Source organism: Vanellus vanellus, assembly GCF_965231255.1.
Source record: "Vanellus vanellus genome assembly, chromosome: Z".
Classification (NCBI taxonomy): domain Eukaryota; kingdom Metazoa; phylum Chordata; class Aves; order Charadriiformes; family Charadriidae; genus Vanellus; species Vanellus vanellus.
The window spans coordinates 43,810,605-43,830,725 of record NC_138908.1 but is presented as its reverse complement, the minus strand read 5'-3'; positions in this window follow the sequence as shown (position 1 = coordinate 43,830,725).

Sequence of the window (20,121 nt, the reverse complement as noted above, 5' to 3'; positions counted from 1 at the left end):
TGTATTCATGCCTTTGATGTGGATGAAAAAAGGGAAAAATATATTTGACTCGAACTTCGTGATTTCTGCTGTACAGCTACTGGGAGTTTCTATGGATTCACCTCAATTTTTTTGCTTCGGCACGTGGGTGGAAAAAGAAGACTGGTGTTCTCTGCATGAAGCATATTCCTTGCGGAGAGAAAGCCAGATGGAGAGAAGACAGTCTTGTGTGATACACTATCTGGAGGAACTAGGGGATCATATGGCATCCAATCCCACAAAAAAACACCGAAATGATTTGATGGAAGGCAAGAGGGGGTTTAGCACTTTCCCTGAAGAGTCTTTCCGAGGACTAAAGGGATTGTTCAAGGAGGTGCTTTGCCAGCACCTTTCATTGCCAGATACAAGTAAAAGGGAAAAAGATGCTGCCTGCACTGCACACAATTGCATTACAACATGATAAACTAAACACATGCCCTTATTTTGTCTTCTGGTAGGATATTGTCATACCACTGGTATAAAAATGTTCTCCAGATAGTCTTTTTTAATAAAGGCTGAAGCTAGGCTTATTAATGTACAGTATTAATTTCAGGATCCAATGTTGAAACTAAGGATTTTGATAAGATAGGACAAGCTATAGATGCTGGGGCAGGTGTATCTTATACTGTGCTTGTCCAGCAGTATATTCCTTCCTTCCTCAATCTTTTTTTTAATTTTTTTTTTCAACCATGCAAGAAAAACTGCATGGTCTTTGTCGATTAATGCCCTTTGTGCAGAAACTATCACTCATCTTGTAGTACAACCTAGTAGGCATAGAGAACTCATAACAATATAACTTGTATTTCATTAGAAGGGGCTAATGGAGGACATTAGCCATGTTAAAATGCCTTTATGATGTTGCAGATACAATAGGCTGATATAACATGAATAATCTAAAGCATGGGGATCACCGGTTCTGTTTGAACCATGATAGGGGATAGAGATCTCTAGAGAAAACAATTACTCTGAGGTTATGGCTTACTATTCAGAGTGCAAAGACCCTGAGCTCAGCACCATGTTTGTATTGGTACTAGTGCTGTCGTTACCTATGTCCACTCTTTGTTAAATAATTTATTTTTAGTCGGATTGGCATTGTATGTGTACAACATTTGCATGGCCACTGTGCTGATGACGGCTGCATGGGCATACCTGTTATTTTTCCAACCAGAAGTTGATGATTTCAAATTTAGAGTTAGGATTATTTTTAATATGAATTCTTACAAATGAAAACGTACCTTACCTATTCCTCAAGACTTTGCCTCCCTCTGTGAGGGGGCGTTACTGCAAAAAAAAGTGATCTTTCTTTCTGTTTCCTCTTTTTGTTATTTCTTACTGATATGAGCCAGATCAAAATAGTCCTTCATCTTTGTGTTGGGGATATTTTATTTAATAAATTAAGCATTTTATTTTTGTAAGTGTTCCCATAGCACATTTAATATATAATTTGCTTGCATATATTATTTATTAAGGCACTTTAGGTTTTTCCTTCAGAAGCTTTTAGAGCTAGCTCATAAAGATTCTGAACAATTTCAAAAGAAAACAGTTCACTGGACAGTGATGAAGTTTTACCCTTCTCAATGTCAATGAAAAGGCAGCATTACAAATAAACATGACAGTGTAACTGTAAAGCCATACTCAGTATTTCTTTAATAAACTAGGTGTTATTTCTTAACCGCTACTGAACTGGAAACACTCAAAAAGCCAGAGGAAGATTCCTACAAAATGGGCCTTAAGATTTTATCTAGACTGTCTTGGAAGTTCACACAGAAAGCTAGGTAAAGACTGAGCATCCAGTGAAACCCATTCTCTTCAGAATCCAAATGTTGTGTTTTAAAGGAATTTGAAATTGATTTTCAAAATAACAGTGGTGGAAAAGAAGGGTGTCAGAGTCCGCTCTTACTGTGCAGTGGGAGGAGGCTGCAGGTGGTGGAGGGAGGTGCTAAGTTTCTACCTGCTGTATTCTGTCTTAGTTTCTTATGAGCTGAAGAAAAAGGCATCTGAGATGCTGCTTCTATTAGAAAGCAGGCTCCAGCCTGAAAACAAACAGGTGGGTTTTGCAAGCACTGAAAGAATGTATACCAAAAATAACCACAAAACCCTGAAATTTTACTTAGTGGAATGTTTTTGATTTACTAGTGAGACTATTAGAGTCATTTCAGAGAATAAATAGTGTTACAATGCATTGTGCAATAACATAGCAGTATGTTAAACTTCTAAAGGACCAAATGTTCTACAGAACCACCAGTATGGATAACCTTGACCTATATCATTACTGCTCTTGATAGTGCATAAGATGTATAATCACAGTAGACAAGCTATAAACTGTAGCTATACATAGTTTGCGTTTGCTTATGAAAAGGTGGGTAAGTGTAGCAGAATGAGAAGAGAAGAGGAAGAAATATGTTCAAATCACAATGAAGGGTGAGTATATGTGCATATTCATCATGCTTGCACTGTCAGCTAAATTGTGTACACTGAGTAAATATGACAATCAGGCTCATTTAAAAAGTCTTTCTGGATTGTGCTATGAGCTGATCATATATATAATATATATTATATATGTGTGTTTGCATATGGCATCTATATATATACACACACATAGCATATAAAGGTATGCCTATGTCTGTTGTATTTAATTTATATATGTGCAGACATGCATGCACATTATGTATGGGCTGTGTGTATATGTATAAATTTGCATACACCTACATTATTACAAATGATGATTAGAGTGCTATTAATAAATTGATAAAGTCTGCTGAGTAACCAATTTTTTTTCTTTTTATATTGTTTTTTCTGTGTTTGTAAGATTCAACTTTTTAACTGGTGTGCAGCAGAGGCAGTGCTAGAATGCCAGAGATATAAAAACAAGCATTTTTTTTTTTCCCCAGATGATTGCATAAAAAACGTTTCTTCCATCCCCATCTCACTTGTTGATTTCTTACAATGAAATGAAAAGACAAACTTCCAAGCTGGGAAAACAGAGTTTGTTTTAGTGTCATTTCTGGGTTTGTGCTAATATTGTTTCATTGTCCTAGAATAACAGTGCAGCTCCAATAGCATTTTATACTTGTCTGCAGTAATGAAATAATTCCAAGAATGAGCTGGACTATTCAGACTGCAACACGACTTGTAGGACAATGAGAACGCCAAAATTCAGCACTAATAATAGCAGCGTTTGCCACCCTCTGTCCTTCACTCTCAATAGATCTGCAGAACTCAGAACTGGCCATGGAGAGCAGATACTTGTAAAGCAACAGCACCCCATGATGCATGATGGAGTGAGAGCCCTTTTTAAAAGGACTGCATTCATTTTGATTTGTAAAACAATATATCTATATATTGTCTACAGTTAAATAAGTAACTGCCTATTTTCCTCTTTTTTTCATTCTTCCTTGCTATTTCTTTATCACTTTCTTTCCTTATTTGTTTTCCATTCTTTCCTTTTCTCCGCTTCCTTCCTTTTTTCTCTTCCTTTTTTCTTTCTCTCTTTCCCTCTCTTTTTCTCTGTACCCCTCCCCACCTTTCAGAGAGATTGTTTTTGTTGTGGCTGATATAGACTTTTACAAAACACTTTAAAAAGAAATTAAATAAGCCAATAAAATGATTAGGTCACTGGATGACTAAGGTACAATGTATATGTGTTAGAACAAGTCTGTGTCTGGGTTGTTGCAGCCTGTAACTGAATTTCAAATACTGCTATAAAATGTGAGGGAGGGGAGTGGGGAGGGGCTGGGGAACAGATCAGGGTTTCTAATCAAAGATGAAGGTTTTGATAGCACAGGAAGTTGTATTTTCTTGTTGTGAGGGCTGGGATGAACCACTGCTGCTTTGTATCAAGAGGTCCTTTAGAGCCTTAGTTAAAACACCTTTATTTGAGCGGGGCGGGGGAGTGTGCTACATTAATCACAAATATGAAGCAAAAAAAAAGAAAAAGTCTACATGTTGCAGGGAAAACACTGTGAATTTCACAATAGCAACCAAGTGACTATTTTGCCATCTTTTAAACATACGTCTCAGGAGAAGAAATGGGAAATGATGGGTGTGTTATTTTTCCGTCTATGCATTCTAGGTCTGTGGGGGCTTTTTGTTTGCTTGTAGAAGGTTCTGAGTGATGACCAGCTGGTATTTTATAAACACTGAATACTTTGGGCAAGGATAATAGAAGCTGCTAGTAGTGAGGCCATTTGATTGGAATATGTGAGAAAACAGAGATCAAATCAAATCTTTCCAGAGGCCTATATCTTGCAGCTTATATGTATCTTTCTGTAACTTAAAGAAAAGCAGCTAAGAGTGTTTTATATACAAGTAATTTAATTCAACATTGATGTTTAACTGAATCACCAGTAGAGAGAGAATCAATTAATTATGAAATATTTGTCCCAGCCCTGCTCTCCACCTATATTTCATGTATATATATATTTCTAGATATCGCTCTCTTTGTCACTTACGGTAAAGAGGAAGATATCTACATATAAATATAAATCTCTATATTGTCACCAAACTGTGACCTGGTGTGTAGAGCTATCTTTCTCCTTTCTTCTTTCTTTTCCTTTTTTTCCGTGTGATGTCTCCATAGAAATATTTAGTGATTCTTGTTTTGCAGTTTGTTATAACAAGTCATTGCTTTAAAACTTTCATTGCATCTTGGCTGATTTCAAAGTGATGCCTAGGTATCAGTGTTAAAAGTTTTGTTTGTGAATCATGTGACCAGCTTCTCTCAACATGACATGGAAAGTCTCTTGTATTACAGTGTATTTAATAAAAATGATGTCTTACAATAAACAATGTCATCCAAAAGAAAGATAAAATGGTTACTTTAAAAAGCCTAAAAATTTCATGAACTGTTATGTGCTGTTTTCTTTTGTCTGCATGTCTTTGTTACCTCCGTTGTTTTTAAAAGGATGAAATTAAGGTGCAGTTTAGTATGCTTACAAACGTGACATATTTGCACTCTAGAGCTGAATAAAAAACAGGTCGCTGAACTCGTAGTTGATGAAAGAGAAGACCTCTAGTAATAGGGCAACGGAATATCCAATCTGAATGTGGTGACAGATCATTATTCTTCATTTTCCAAATGAAGATTCTATTTGAATACTTGTTCACTTGGGGAGCTGGCTTAGCAAATACCTGTTTATCTTCTAACAGAAGCAGGTCTCCAGATACTTTCTGGCTTTTTGCTAAAAGTGCCCCTCAAATCACAGCCCCGTTAAAAATGTAGTTTTTCCTTTTGTTGTGGTTAACTCATGTCAGTCTGGAATGAATATACTGTGAACAAATACAGCACTAAATCCAAGTCCTTGAAGAACATAATTAAGATTCAGGACGCAGAGTGCTTAGACATCCAAGGGAAGGTTCAGCAACTTGATGAAAGATCCCTCCACAAGCTATTGATCTACCAAGCCCTTCAAGGTTAGAGTAAAACAGTATGAGAGCTACTTTATGACTGCGTCTGCTTCCCTCTGCCAAGAGACCTCCCTGAGATTAGATGAGCAGACTACAAGCATTCAAAAGGTCAAAGGAAAATAATCCACTTGAGAAGACGCCTTAAGATAAAGTTTGTCCAAAGCTGTGAAAATATCCTTGACCCACAGTAAAAAGATTTGTTGGCAGTTTGTGTTCATCTGGTGACTTGGAACTGCCTTACCTGCTTTCATGGTGAAATCCGTATGCCTCCCAGACTCAGTGGGTTGTGTTGCCATCCCGAAATGAAACACCTCGCTGCAGATGAACGACTGGTTGCAATGAAGTCTGTTTGGCAGCAGTGAGATCTGCAGAAACTCTCATCGCTGAGCCCGTGTAAGCATCGCCCTGCGGTCCCAGCAGCACAGTCACCGCAGCCCGCACACCCTCCCCACCATTCCCTTTCCCCAAGGATTTTTAAGGCCTGGGGCACATAGTAGCAGCAGGACTGGACATAGCCACCCCTCATGGTTGCTCTCCATCAGGAGACACGAAGCCAGATGAGCCAGCAGGGCCCATGGACAGCCTCAGCAGTCCACTGGGTATTTTTGCAGCATTGCAACAGGGCAGGGTGGTTGTTCCTCTCCTGTGCAGCCCAGCCCCCCCAAGACTACTGTTTGAGTGTCCTCTCCCCAGCAGCCCTCCCACCTACCCACAGCGGTAGCTCCTTCCCAGCTCATCCCAGTCTTCCCAGATGGGCCCTTGGGCAGGCAGGAGGTGTTGATACATTGGTACCCTTGCTCATCTCTGGTTGAGGGAGGAAGAGTTTTGCGTGTTTTCCTCTCTCTCCTGCCTGGGCACGTGTGGCCCTGCCGCGTGCACCATGTCGCAGAGCAGAGGCTAGGCTTAAAAGTAATGACTGGTGCCTTTTTGTTGCTTTCTGTTCACTGCAACTGTAAGGGTAAAGGTGTTAGTTCAGGCTGCACAAGGGGCTTGCAGGAGACCCTTTAATGAGGCTGTTGAGCTTCCTGATGCTCCAAAACATGTCAGACTGGGTGCACAACCAGCCGAGCCCCTTCCCATTTGCTGCTCAGCAACAGCCTCGCAGCAGCCAAAGACCCATCAACTCGTCCTGCGCCCGCCGTCCGCGTAAAATCCACAGGGAGTTGTGAAATACATAATGGGCCAGGAGGGCATATGCAACGCAAGTCCTGCGGCTGCTTCTGCTAAGGCTCAACAAACTTCCACAATTGATTTCATGATGAAGTCTTTGTGCTAAATACTTCTTATAACTGGAAAATCAATCATCTTGATCACCGTATTATTTTAAAAGTGATTCACAGTGCCTATTGATTACTCCCATTAGTATTTTTTAATGGCTACAATAATTTATTTTTAAATCAGTGAGAAAGTTTGTGTTATAAAGAAGAATGATGGACCTAGAAAGGCTGAAAAAAAGTCTTGGATGTCATTAGGACAGGGTCAGGCAGACTCTACTAAACCAGCTCACAGGTTAATTTACCAAAGCAGCTTATTAATATTTATCATAAACCATAAGTTTTGACAGGCAAAAATTCATGCAAGAAAGAAAGATATTTGAAGGAATCACCTGAAGAATCACCCAACTTATTTCTATGCTAAGATCCCTGTGTTTTGAACTCTTGAGGATCGTTCAATCTGCACAACACGCACAGGCTTCCTTCAGCAACTCCTACCTTTTCAGAGTTTAAGATTTTAGAGTCTATTTTTATCAATGATTCTATGAAGAATACTAATAAAAAAGACCATAAATAGTACAACAGAGGTATCGAAAAACAATTGCTTTACTTTCTTGAGCTGATAGTCACATCATGCAAAAATATGTACTATCGCAAATTATCACAATTTGGTCTAAAACTTGGCCTAAACTAGGGATTAATAAGTTTGCTTAGAACAGAATAGTTTGTGCTCTTTCTGGCTGGGGTCTGTAGTAAATGGTATGCAAGGAAAGAAGAGATGGATGGGAGAAGATCAGAGAGTAAGTGAGTAAACCCTTGTTTAAAATGTGATGTAAGTATTAGATGTGTAGTTTTGCTGTCCTACTCTCTGACCTTAAAGGCAAATAAAACAGACACTTGACAAATTATTTACACATATTTTAAGCACTTCTGATACAGAAGAAGATGTTTCTAGGCCTAGCAGTGCTTTGTTATGATACAATGACTGCTAGGCTCATGGAAGGTCCATGTCTGCCACTCTGTTATCCTGATTTTTGCATCTTTCTTTTTTCCCTGAAACAGTTTGTTTGAATACATAAAGACTTCTGTTCATTGTGTCACAGTATGGGCAGAGCTCTCTCCAGGGTTAATTAATCTGAGTTTGCTGGCTACCCCTGTTAGAAACTTGGGAACGAGTAAGTAATTTATTGGTGACTAGCAGAGAATGTGAATATTGACACAGGTAACTCCCAGGGTGGGTTCCTGCTCAGGGTAACCCAAGGCCTTCTCTGGAAAGTTGGGGCTGCAACAGGAGTGACAAGGCATTCAGCACCTTCTCATTCATGGTCTGAAACCAATTTACAACTGGTTCGTGATAGCTGATCGAAGGGAAAAAAACCTTCTCTCTAGAGGCACCTTTCTGTACGCCCTTCTAGCCAGTGCTACCAGACCTGGTCCTGGGTAACATTTAAATTGAAACTCTTTTCTTCGCCAGCATGTATTACCAGGGCAGAGCTTTCAAATTTGGCAGAGGTGATCAACTTCACCCTCGGAGCAGACGGTTCCTTGCCGGTTGGTTTTCACACCTGTAAGTGTCTTGTAATTTCTCTGCCCTGATACTGTGGAGACAGCATATGCTCTCAATACGTGTGAGGGTGGGTGAACAGTATTTATTGTCTGTGCAACAGAAGGAGAAAAAACATGTAAGTGTGAGCCAGCCCAGCCTGTGAAGTGGACAGAAACTGAGCTTGTGGACTCCAGCCCCTAAGCAGTGCCGAGAAGCCCCTGGTATCTACTGAGGAGTGACACAGGAATGTCTCTTCTCAGCATGCTTATGTTTTACACCCCCAACACAAATGTTTCCTTCTCCCCTCATACTCTGCAGAACAGGGGGGATAGACCAGCCACAGCATGGGTGTCCCCACAGCGGAGAGCACAGCCTTGGCCTCAGGCGCATGTGGCTTTTGGGGAGAGTCCTGGCAACTGAGAAGTCCCTTTCCCCAAGTGCCTGCACTGACTGGGTTTCTGCGTGTCCACATCCTGATAGAGGTGATGGGCCTAATTCCCCCTTGCTGGCAGATGTTGGGTCCCATGCCAACATCAAGCCTCCTGTCCATCTGTCAGTGCAGTCACAGGGGATCCATGTGGAGGTGGCGTGGCGTATCTCCAGCGTGAGCAGGGTGCATGTGGCTGTGGGCAGCCTGCAGCCTGTAGTCCTCCTTGACTCTTTCCTGCAGCCTCTGGAGCATCTCAGGGGTGACGCTGGAGAGGAGGAGGGAGGGAGCACACTTTCACTGAAGCTGGCAAAGGGCTGAGAGTGCAATGGTCTTGTTCTCAGGTGAGTGTTAATCATTGCAGCGGGAATTATCATCCTGTCCGTCACAGACACCCTGCGCACAGCTGCCCGCACTCCCATCTTCACATGCTGCTGTGGCACCAGAGCACCCGGCCAGCAAGCAGTGGGGTGGCTGTGAGGGCAGCAGTGCTGCCCAACTTGGCATGGGCTGGTGCTTGTGACCATGGCACATCTCCTCAGGAGTACACCTTCTATTTTCAGTGGACCTGCTGGCTGGGGGACACCATCCACTGCTGCTCAGGCAGCCCTGTGCTGTCTGCCATGCAGAGGGCTGGGGACCGGGCTTGGCCCTGTATCTCAGTCTTAGCCAGTTTTTGGGTGCCTTGTGCAGCTGTTTGCCTTGTTCCCAGCAGGGGTCTGGTAGCAGAGAACTGTCTGGGTCCCAGCCCTGCCCCAGGAGGGGACCAACCCCCTGACCCCAGGGACTGACCTCTCTGCAAGGCACTGTCTAGCTTCTCCCTGGCACAGCAGCTGATAAATCATGCAGTGGCATAGCTATGAGATTGGAAAAAATACCCGTCCTTGTTTCATTGCACCAATTAAATATGCTCACAAAGGGAGAACTGATACACCTTGTCCCAGAGACTATTTAAACAGTTTAAACATCACCTTTCACTCATTTGCCTCATCCAGGTGAGCCCCTGGATGTCACCAGCAGTATTGGCACCTGTGTGCCCCGCCACTGCCAGCCCTGGGCTCACCCCCCTCTGCCCCACACGTTCCCACCACTCTTGCTGAGGTTGGTTTTGGGAGATAGCACACAAGCATGGACAAACCCACTGCTGGGGACCCCAGCCAGCACAGCGCAGGGCGGGCAGAGGTGCAGTCCTGCACTCCTCACGCGAGCAACTGGTGTATTTCAGTTTTGCTGCAGCTGACTGCTGTTTCTAAAACTGGCTTTTTATTCATCGAGCGATTTTTCTTCAGCACTTAAGTTAGGCTATTAAGAGCACTGCTGACATCCCCAGCTCCTATAATTAACGTTTCAAGAAAAATCACGGCCGGGAACAGCAAGTCTTTAGGATGCAAAATAAGACGAACATATGGATCTCATATCCCCTGCTCCCCTCTCCCACCTCGTCCCCAAACATGGGGGCTTCGGCTCAGAGTCTGTTTGTCTTCCAGTTCCTCCAAGCTGTTACACAAGAAAACAAGCCTCTGCAAACAATCCATTGTAAACTCAGGTCATCTCTTTCCACTTATGTTTTTTTTTTTTTTCACTGCTTTGTGATTTGGGGAATTATGTCGACAAATGTCATTAGCATCAGTCAATTTTAGCAACTCAGAATCTAAAGAGGTTTGGATGAGGGAAAGCAGATGGAGAGTAAACATGGTGCCTCCCATACCACAGAGGCCACTACATGAATATGCACTTTGCTTGGTTAAAATTACACCTATTGGCAGTAAATGTTGGGTTTTTTTCACTAGTGGGGGACTGATCACTCTGGCAAAAGCTAGGCACTATGCAAGCTGCTCCAGTGCTCTTTTGGCTCCTCTTGTGTTGTACAACCTTACTGACTTCCATGCTAGGCGACCAGGTAGGGATCAGTAAAGTTTGCAATATCAGCTGCAGGTCATGCTGTTTTCCCAATGTGCAAAACTGTATCACACCACCATACATGTTGCTTAGTGGTTATTTTCGGATTGGATTTGCTGCTAAACACTTACTTGTGGGTGTGACTCAGGGCAGGGTTCAAAGATGGCTTTCCCAAGGCAGAATCATATGTGAGGCAAATCTGGTTGCCAGGTCTTTTTGGACAAAGCCAACACTTCTTTTTTTTTTTTTAGAAAGCCAGAAATACAACCAATGAATATGCAAATTCTTGATTTCAAGTCTGTGGCACCAACATGCCCAGCCTGGGTCTCATCACAATTAGCAGCATACAGCTGCAGAGCTGGTGGCAGTGGAGGCCATAAAACCCAAACCAGAAGAGACTGTGGGCTGCGGCGTGAGCAATGGGGGTGTCTCCTGGGACCCTGCCCAGGGATCAAACCCTGCTGTTGTTTTGACTCTCAGAGCTCAAAACCTGGGGTGCTCAGGGGAGCAGGTGTTATGAGAAAGGACTTGGGAGGGGATTAGATCGCCTCATGCCAGACTAAGAAATCAAGCCACGGCTAGCCCCAAAGCCCACAAAATTGGCAGTCTGTAACAGTACCTTGAAATTGTAGCAAAGCTATTACACACAAAGTGAGAACAACAGTGATAGTGAAAGGCAGCAAAGTGCACCTATTCTTACATTCATCTTTACAATTGTGTGGTCACCTGCCGCATTACTGATGGCACTGAATAACACTGGCAGATAAAGGTAACCCTTCCATGCTGCTATTTTATCATTAAAAACATGCCAGTGGTTAAATCTACATGGGCAGCCAGCATCTCGGAAACTACCACAGCACAGATTTGTTGCATTTTACCTTAAAAAGACACTGCTGGCTGCCACCTTGCCTCCGTTGTCACCCCACAGACAGCGATTCCCTGGTGAGCGGGACACTCAACAGGAGATGGACACACCGGCTTGTTTTCTAGTGATGCTTTGGTGAGGGTAATGTTGGCAGCCTTCATCTCACTGGCTACCCGAGCTTCAGTTTCTGCGTCTTCCACTTCTGCTCTGACATAAAGCCTTTGTCAAGAGAGACGAGTTACCATGGCACTGCCTCTAAAATAGAACAAATCCAACACACATCAATACCTGTACAATAAATAGAATAAAGTACTACTTATAATGCATTATTCTGCGTTCACTGGGTAGTAATTTGTGCAGAGGGCTGCAACTAACTCTTTTTCATTTAATTATGGGAAAGCAATTCTTCAAATCGGAAACGTTCTGTGCTTGGGAAGGAACAGAGCAGAACTGCCGAGTGATTAAAAAGACACAGCTCCGGTTGTTAAATTAGAGCCACTAACGAGGTTGTGCTTCATGGAGAGTCTGATCTATCTCCTGCTGACCATACTGGGTGCTGGATCAGGCCCACACCCTCAAAGAACTGCAGGCTTTCAAGGGGTTTTAATAAGGCCGTGTTTTATTTTGCAGGAGATCGTGGTCGGTATTCCCGGTGGCGGAGGGCCGGGGCAAAGATCGCGGCAGGTCAGGATAGACGTCTGTAAGGCAGGCAGAGGGAGCTCAGCCGGGTTCCCTTCCCTGAGATGGGAGGCACTCAAAGGCGACTAGAACACCAGCTTGTTGTGAGACCAAGGCTGTGAGGTGATGCATTTCCCACCAAGGCATGGGTCTTCCTTGTTTGGGCTGCGCATGTCACAGACGTGGTAGGCAGCCAGGAAAAGCTCACAGTGAATGTCCATCTTTGGATACCTCCTAGAGCAAGGGAATGACTGTTCTGCATGGATGCCTCAGGCCGGAGTACATGACCCAGTGTGGGGCCTTCTTACTCTGTGCTGTCAACCCCTTGTGCCCCACTCAATTGCCTCTGACACCCGGAAGTTTTCGCACTAAAATTATTCTCCCAAGCCAGTCCAGACCAATCTGCTATATCACTTTGCTTAGTTAAGCATTATAATTTTTTTTTTTTTTTAAAGAAGACTTTGTGTATCTTGCTTTAACACTTCTAGAAATCATGGTAAAGTGTGTTTCTGATTCAGGGGTTTGCTGCTCTAGTGGACTGTGAGCAGTGGAAGGTCTGAAATGAGTATCTATGGAGAAACCTTTTCCCTCCCTCCAGAAATAAGTGGTAAAACTTCTTTTGATGCTATGGGTGAGATTTGCAAGAGGTGAATTTATGTTCAGACAGTCCAATGCCAGTCTGAATGACTTGGTTGAACGAGCGTAGGGATGTTCAACAAATTTTCTATTCATTTACTCCTTCCTCATTTAAGTAACTGTTGTACTGATGCTAACATACATGAAATAAACGTGCCACCCTAAAAACAGGGCAATTTTCCTGGCAGTACTTTTGAACACAATTATTTCTGTTATATTCACAGTGAATAGCATTCACTGTTTCATATGGTGCCACTGAATGAGGTCTGCAAGCCAATACCATAAGGACCTCTGCCTCTTGCACCTTCACTGAAACCCACCACAGCAGTACACTCAGGAAAAGATTGTCTTCTCATGTGCTTATTCCTCCTGTTATTTTAAGAGTTCATGCAGTTAGTACTGGAGTTTAGTAGTCACATTTTTGAACTGCTGCAACAAAGTCATGATGTTTAGTAAAAAAAAAAAATATGAAGAGGATTTAAAATAGATTAATATGTGAAAAAATTATTAGTAATGGTGTTAAGTTGCATCTCAACATCAAGACAATACTGCCTTTTACCAGCTGGTGTTAAAAAATGTATTATTTCAGAGAAAAATTAAATCACTTCCATGCAATTGTATACCACAACAAAAAAAAAAAAGAAGCAACTATATGAAATATAGCAAAATATAGGTATACCTGAGGAACAACCAAAACAAGGTTCAACAAAACACAAATTAATTATTTCAACTCTATGCACAAAACAGCGGAGACAGAGGAATCCATGTTGCCTTTATAACATTTCATAACATGATTTGAACTTATTAGTGAACTTGTTCTTTATTACAGACTATCCAGCTCTTGAAGGCAATTTAGTTTTTTTTTTAACAACTAAAATATGTTTCATACGAGAAACCAGTCATAGTCCAGAAGCAAAGCTGGCTACCTGTTCATTAACATTTCTCTGTTGAGATATAGGCTTTCTTCAGAACTAATATTCCTAAAAACATATGTATATATCTACAAGAAGAAAGTGTAGTTGTTACTTTACAGAATCACAGGATGGTCAGGGTTGGAAAGAGACCTCTGGAGATCACCTAGTCCAACGCCCCTGACAGAGCAGGGTCACCTACAGTGGGTTGCACAGGATGGTGCACAGGATGGTGTCCAGAAAGGTTTTGAATGTCTCCACAACCTCTCTGGGCAGCCTGTGCCAGTGCTCTGCCACCCTCAAAATAAAGAAGTTCCTCCTCATGTTCAGATGGAACTTCCTATGCTCAAGTTTGTGCTCATTACCTCTTGTTCTAACACTAGGCACCACTGCAAAAAGACTGTTCCCATCCCCCGGCACCCTCCCTTTAAGTATTGAAAAGTATTAATAAGATCCCCCCTCAGTATTCTTTTCTCTAGATTAAAAAGACCCAAGTGCCTCAGCCTTTCCTCTTAAGAGAGGTGTTCCAGTCCCCTAATCATCTTAGTAGCCCTTTGCTGGACCCTCTCCAACAGATCCCTGTCCTTCTTGAACTGGGAAGCCCAGAAGTGGACACAGTACTCCAGATGTGGCCTCACCAGGGCAGAGTAGAGGGGGAGGATGACCTCCCTCGACCTGCTGGCCACACTTTTCTTGATGCACCCCAGGATGCCATTGGCCTTCTTGGCCACCAGGGCACATTGCTGGCTCATGGTCATCCTGTTGTCCGCCAGGACTCCCACGTCCCTTTCCACAGAGCTGCCCTCCAGGAGGTCAGCCCCCAGCCTGTACTGATGCACGGGGTTATTCCTCCCCAGATGCAGTACCCTACACTTGCCCATGTTGAATTTCATTAGGTTCCTCTCCACCCAACTCTCCAGCCTGTCCAGGTCACGCTGAATGGCAGCACAGCCTTCCAGCGTGTCAGCCACTCCTCCCAGTTTAGTGCCATCAGCAACTTGCTGATGGTACACTCTATCCCTTCATCCAGGTCATTGATGAATATATTGAACAGGACTGGACCCAGTACTGACCCCTGAGGGACACCGCTCGTTACTGACCTCCAACTAGACTCTGCACCACTAACCACAACCCTCTGAGCTCTATCTGCCAGCCACTGTTCAATCCACTGCACTGTCCATTCATCTAACCCACACTTCCTAAGCTTGCCTGTGAGGATAATGTGGGAGACAGTGTCAAAAGCCTGGCTGAAGTCAAGGTAGACAACATCCACTGCCCTCCCCTCATCCACCCATCCAGTCACGCCATCGTAGAAGGCTGTCAGATTAGTCAGACATGACTTCCCCTTGGTGAATCCATGTTGACTACTTCTGATAACCTTCTTTTCCTCCAGATGCTTGGAGATGACACCCAGAACAAGCTGTTCCATTATCTTTCCAGGGGTGGAGGTGAGGCTGACTAGCCTGTAGTTTCCCAGGTGATCCTTCTTGCCCTTTTTGCAGACTGGAGTGACATTGGTTTTTCTCCAGTCCTCATGAACCTCACCTGTTCTCCAGGACCTTTCAAAGATGTTGGAGAGAGGCCCAGCAACGACCTTTGCCATTTCTCTCTCTTTCTGTATATATGGATATATATAGATGCATAAATAACTTAATTTTTTAATCACCTCTTTCTTTTTTTGTTGCTTCTGTTCTATACTTTTTTGAATCTTCCTGAATTCTGGAATAGCTCTTATAGTGGAGGTAGGAAAGGCATGGGAGAAAGCTCCAAGGAGCAGACACTTCTGGGGACTTGGGAGAAGTGAGCACTGTGAGGAGTACAGATAGATCTGCAATGAGTGCCGTCCATTAGTTCTATGGAAAAGAAAAGCAAGAAAGGCCAGGGGAGTATGGGAGAGAGAAGAAGGGAGGTGGAAGGGTGAAATACCCAGGAAAGCATAACTGTGTGAAATTTTTATGCTTTCAGAATTAAAAAAAAAATTAATTTGAGGTATCTTGTTCACAAAAGAAGAAAAACAATGTGAACATGATTGGCTTTTTTCCTCTACTTTAGCTGTTGACTTGATGAGACTGTCTTCATATAGGATGAGAGAGAATTTAGTATTCAAGATGAAAAACTGCCTGCATAGCTGTGTAGTTCTGGAATAGCTGTTTGTATTCTAACAGCAAAAGTTTATAGCGTGTCTTAGTCTTCAAGAAAAGTGAACCATCCACTGGTGTTTTCTTATGGTTAAGTGGGGTCAGGCAGTGCCTCAAGGCCTTGGAGAGCTTTCATTTAAGTCACTGGAAATATTCCTGTTGATTTCAGAAGGCTCTTAGTCTCACTACTGTGAATATAATGCTTCCACACACATGATGCCTGCAACAAGTTCCCAGCTGATATAAGGCTTCCGCCAAAGAGGAATACTGAGACATTCTGGACATAAAAGCACATCTGTCTAAATATGAGATAATGACCATTTTGCTGATCCACCATGCTAGCACCAATGTAAGTAAGAATTAATATGAGAAAAAATAGAGAAGGAACAGAAAATATCATTGTGTCCTTGAGTAAATCTTTACTTCTCAAATGCTGCATGCATCTCAAACAGTACTGTAGAACCGGAGACAATTCAAAGAAGATATGCAAAGAAAATCCAGGTTTGGCAGCAGCTATCATGCAAGAAATGCCTCAGTAACATCCTAAATGCAATCCAAAGTCTTCAGACTTGAGGAGGTTACAGTGAAGAACTGTCAAATCCCGAGTGGCATGGTGAAGGTGAGTGTGGCATGATTATTCATCTTTTTTTCAGACACAAGTGCTCAGAGACATCAAAAAGAAATAAGAGGATGTTCTGGAGGCAACAAGAGAAAATACATCTGCAGTTTGGTTACATAACATGGCCAAAACTTCTTGTGGGCACCAGGAATGGAAGTGGCTTCAAAGGTTGCTGGACAAATTCATTGGAAGAATAACCTACCAAAAAACTTTAAAAAGTAAGACATCATCTCTGACTGGGGAGGTCCCACAGCAATTGGTGTACAGACCATGTGAAGCTGGGGAAAGTTTCTGGTTATTACTGTGTGTCCTGCCTGTCCTTGCATCCTTCTCCAGACACCTGCCACAATTGGCTCCTGGGATGGGGACACCTTTGATGTGTCAGGGTATAGCCACCCTCACCTGGTTATTTCTAAGAAAGAGGGGTTGGGATGACTGCAGCCGTGGCTTTCAGCAGCACAATTACCAACAGTAGGAGTTTCACACGAATTATGAAGTATTGGTTGCAATAATAACGATATTGTTTAACATCATTGGTATCTGACAATATTGTTTCTGAAGTGGAATTAGATTTAAAAAAAAAAAAAAACATGTATTTTTGGTGATGAACCAAAGAGAACCAAAATGAAATTTCAGGCTGAATATTTAGAAAACAATGCCTCTGTATTCAAGCAAACTCATTCTTAAATGAAATGTCCTCAGACATAGTAGGTACACACCCTCATTAAAATGGAGTCCATGTTTTTGCTTCTTTCTCTTGCTCATGAGCATTCTTTACATTGTTAATCATTTTTGTCTAACTGTTTTCCTATTTTTTACTTATATTTCTCATGTGAAGGGTGCTTAGAAGTAACCAGAATCTGTAGCGAGTGACTGTAGCAATACGCAAATTACCAACAAGTGTACACCAATGAAACAAAGTGGGGGAAAAGAAAAATTTGTGCTCATAAAATTTTCCGTTATCATCTAGTCATTTTCCCTGAGATTACCCAGGCACTCAACTCTTATCCCCTAAGTGACTTAAAAAAAATCTCAGCCAGGTGTTTGTTGTACCAATGACCGGTTAAAGCGCTCAGAAGGAAGTGACATTAAGTGAATAGTTCCCCTATTAAAAGTAAGGTGAAATAAAAGCTGCAACCTGTATAATCTCCTTTCAGATCCCTGTGCTTCTTGGCTGCAGTCCCCCAAACCTCCCAGGCTGCAGGTCTCTGCTCCAGGTGGTACTGTCAGTACCATCTCAGGTTTCCTGCACAGCGAGCTGATCGTGTCCCAAAACTTTCAAAACTGTAGATTATGTGTGGGGAGATGGTTGCTACTATACTGTGTATGCCTTTCTAAATACCTGTCTCCATAGTATATAAAATCAGGAAACGGTGACGTTTCTCTAAAGCGATGAGCAGGACAGCTCGCCATCATCTCCACTTTTGACAATTTAACTAGAACTAAGGCTTCTTTTAAAGTCTGACATGTTTATTCATGGGGTTTTTTTTGTGTGCCACTGTATGTTCAGCTCTAAACCAAAACAAATGAAACTGTCTTTTCCTGGAAGCTGGTAAGTCTGGTAGAGAAAAAATATTTAAGACATTAATTCCAAAGTAAAATGATCTTCCACATTCTTAAATAATTAATTATTTAGAGAAATAAGAAAGAAAAGGAGCAAAACCTAAAAAAAAAAAAAGCCCACCAAATATGCTGCTGTTTCTTAGTGGGGTATTTCTTCCATGAAGAACAAACCACAGTGAGTAAATAGAATATTACCTTTAAAAACAAAAAACAGCCACTTCACAGGTGTTTCTGAAGATGTTCTTTGGATGAGAACTTCAAGCAGAGGTTTACATTGAGGATGGCTCCTCCTTTGGTGGGGTGATGTTTATCTCAGTGCATCATACAGAAAAAACCACAATTTATAAATGAGCAAAGATTTTAGTCTGCAGTGGATCCTAGGATGATTGTTGGGGATAATGTAACTAATAAATAGCAGAAGTGAGTGAGGGCAAGTGAGTTTTATGCCACCAGAGAACATTGTAAAATCACCTGTTTACAAGAAATCATTTAAAGGATTGGGTTGACAGAAATGAATAGTAAATCCCACTCCCACTACTTCTTTCTGCAGAACGTATAGCTTCTTTCTAAGGAAGATGGAATCTGATGTTCGTGTAGCCTGAGGGTTTTTTTCTTTCCAGAAACACTGTTGAGCAAGAGCATTGCTTAGTCTTTAAGCTTTTGTGGTCTTCTGTTCTTCTAATCTGCCCTTTTGCTTCTCTGTTCGCCTGTGTTGAGCTCTGAGTTTGGGGACATAAATAAGTGAAACAGTGTGTGTAAGAGTATGTGAAGATTTAGAAGAACCAGAGGATGTAGAAGCAGAGGATTGCAGTCGGGGAAGTCCATTGTAGCTCCTGCCTGAATCAGGCAGAAAGGGTGAGAAACCTTAACAACATGAGAAAAAAATACCAGTGATGTCAGAAATCAGGTTTCTGTGAAGAGGCACTTGATTGTCTTAAGTGACTGGGGAGTTGCAGGATGTTTCACACTGTGCAGGTCACTTGTGTTCAAGGCAGCAAGGGATCAAGAGTATTTGTAGATGGCACTAACAGAGGGAATCTGGCATAGGCATAAGACAACCAGCTTATATGTTCCTTATTTTAAAAGCTACCTTTCACCCTGTTAAGCTATTCATACAGTGGCAATACTCTGAATAGGGAGATAATTACACTAGGAGTTACCTTATGCTGTGCACTGCATACACTTTACATGCCATCTACATCCTATGTGGCAGACAGCTAATTCATTCCCACTGGAGCCTGGGAAGCTATAATTCATCCCAAGTGCGTGAGCATTGGCTCCTCTTCCCACAAGCAGCGCTCCATGCAGAAATGCTGCAGGGTGAGATATTGGCCATAACAATCACTAACAAGTAACAGGCCCATAACCTTCAGAGACCATCCCGAGAAACTTCGATACAGGCACTGTGCTTTTTTAGTACAGTGAGGTGGTACTACGGTTCAGGAATTCACTGCCAGTACAAATTGAAGCATATCCAGATTCCTTTGCAATGCATACTAATAGCCCTGTTTACTGGATGCTAGACCAAAATTGCTTAATAACTAGAATTAGCAGCTTTTCTAAAAAGGTTATATCCACAGTACCTAAAACAGAAAAATCCTGACACACCTCTGAAGCTATGAGCAGTACAGCTCGTCGTTGCCTTCACATTTGGCACACTAATTTAAACTAGTGCTTCCTTTAAACCCTTGTATGTTTATTCCTGTGTTTTGTATGGTATCATATTTTCTGTTGTATGTGCCGATTTATCTCTCCTAACTATCATCCGAAAATAAGGACAGATTGATGTAGAGGCAGAATGACACCAGTAGGAGTGGGGAAACAGGGGTATCGTGCACAGCTGCACACCCGTTCTTAGAAAGCAATACAATGCAAACATCTGGAAACAGTTAGCACATTGACTCCCAAATCATACTGCATCTTCTGGAGCATCTTTTGTCAAAGTAATCACAAAGCTGTCTACAACCTTTCCTGCTAATTTTACCTTTTTCCCAGCCCGGAAGTGGCCTAGGTTTTCAAACACTGCTTTGCCCAAGTAAATAGGGAGAATGGAGGTGAAAGGTACATGAAAAAAAAAAAAACAAAAAAGTGCATTTTAAAATGTTGTAGTGCTAACTAATTTTTCTTAGAGGTCATTCAGCTGTGAGAAAAATAATAGTTTAGAACATTATTGGAAATACTGTAGAAGAAAATGAAATGAA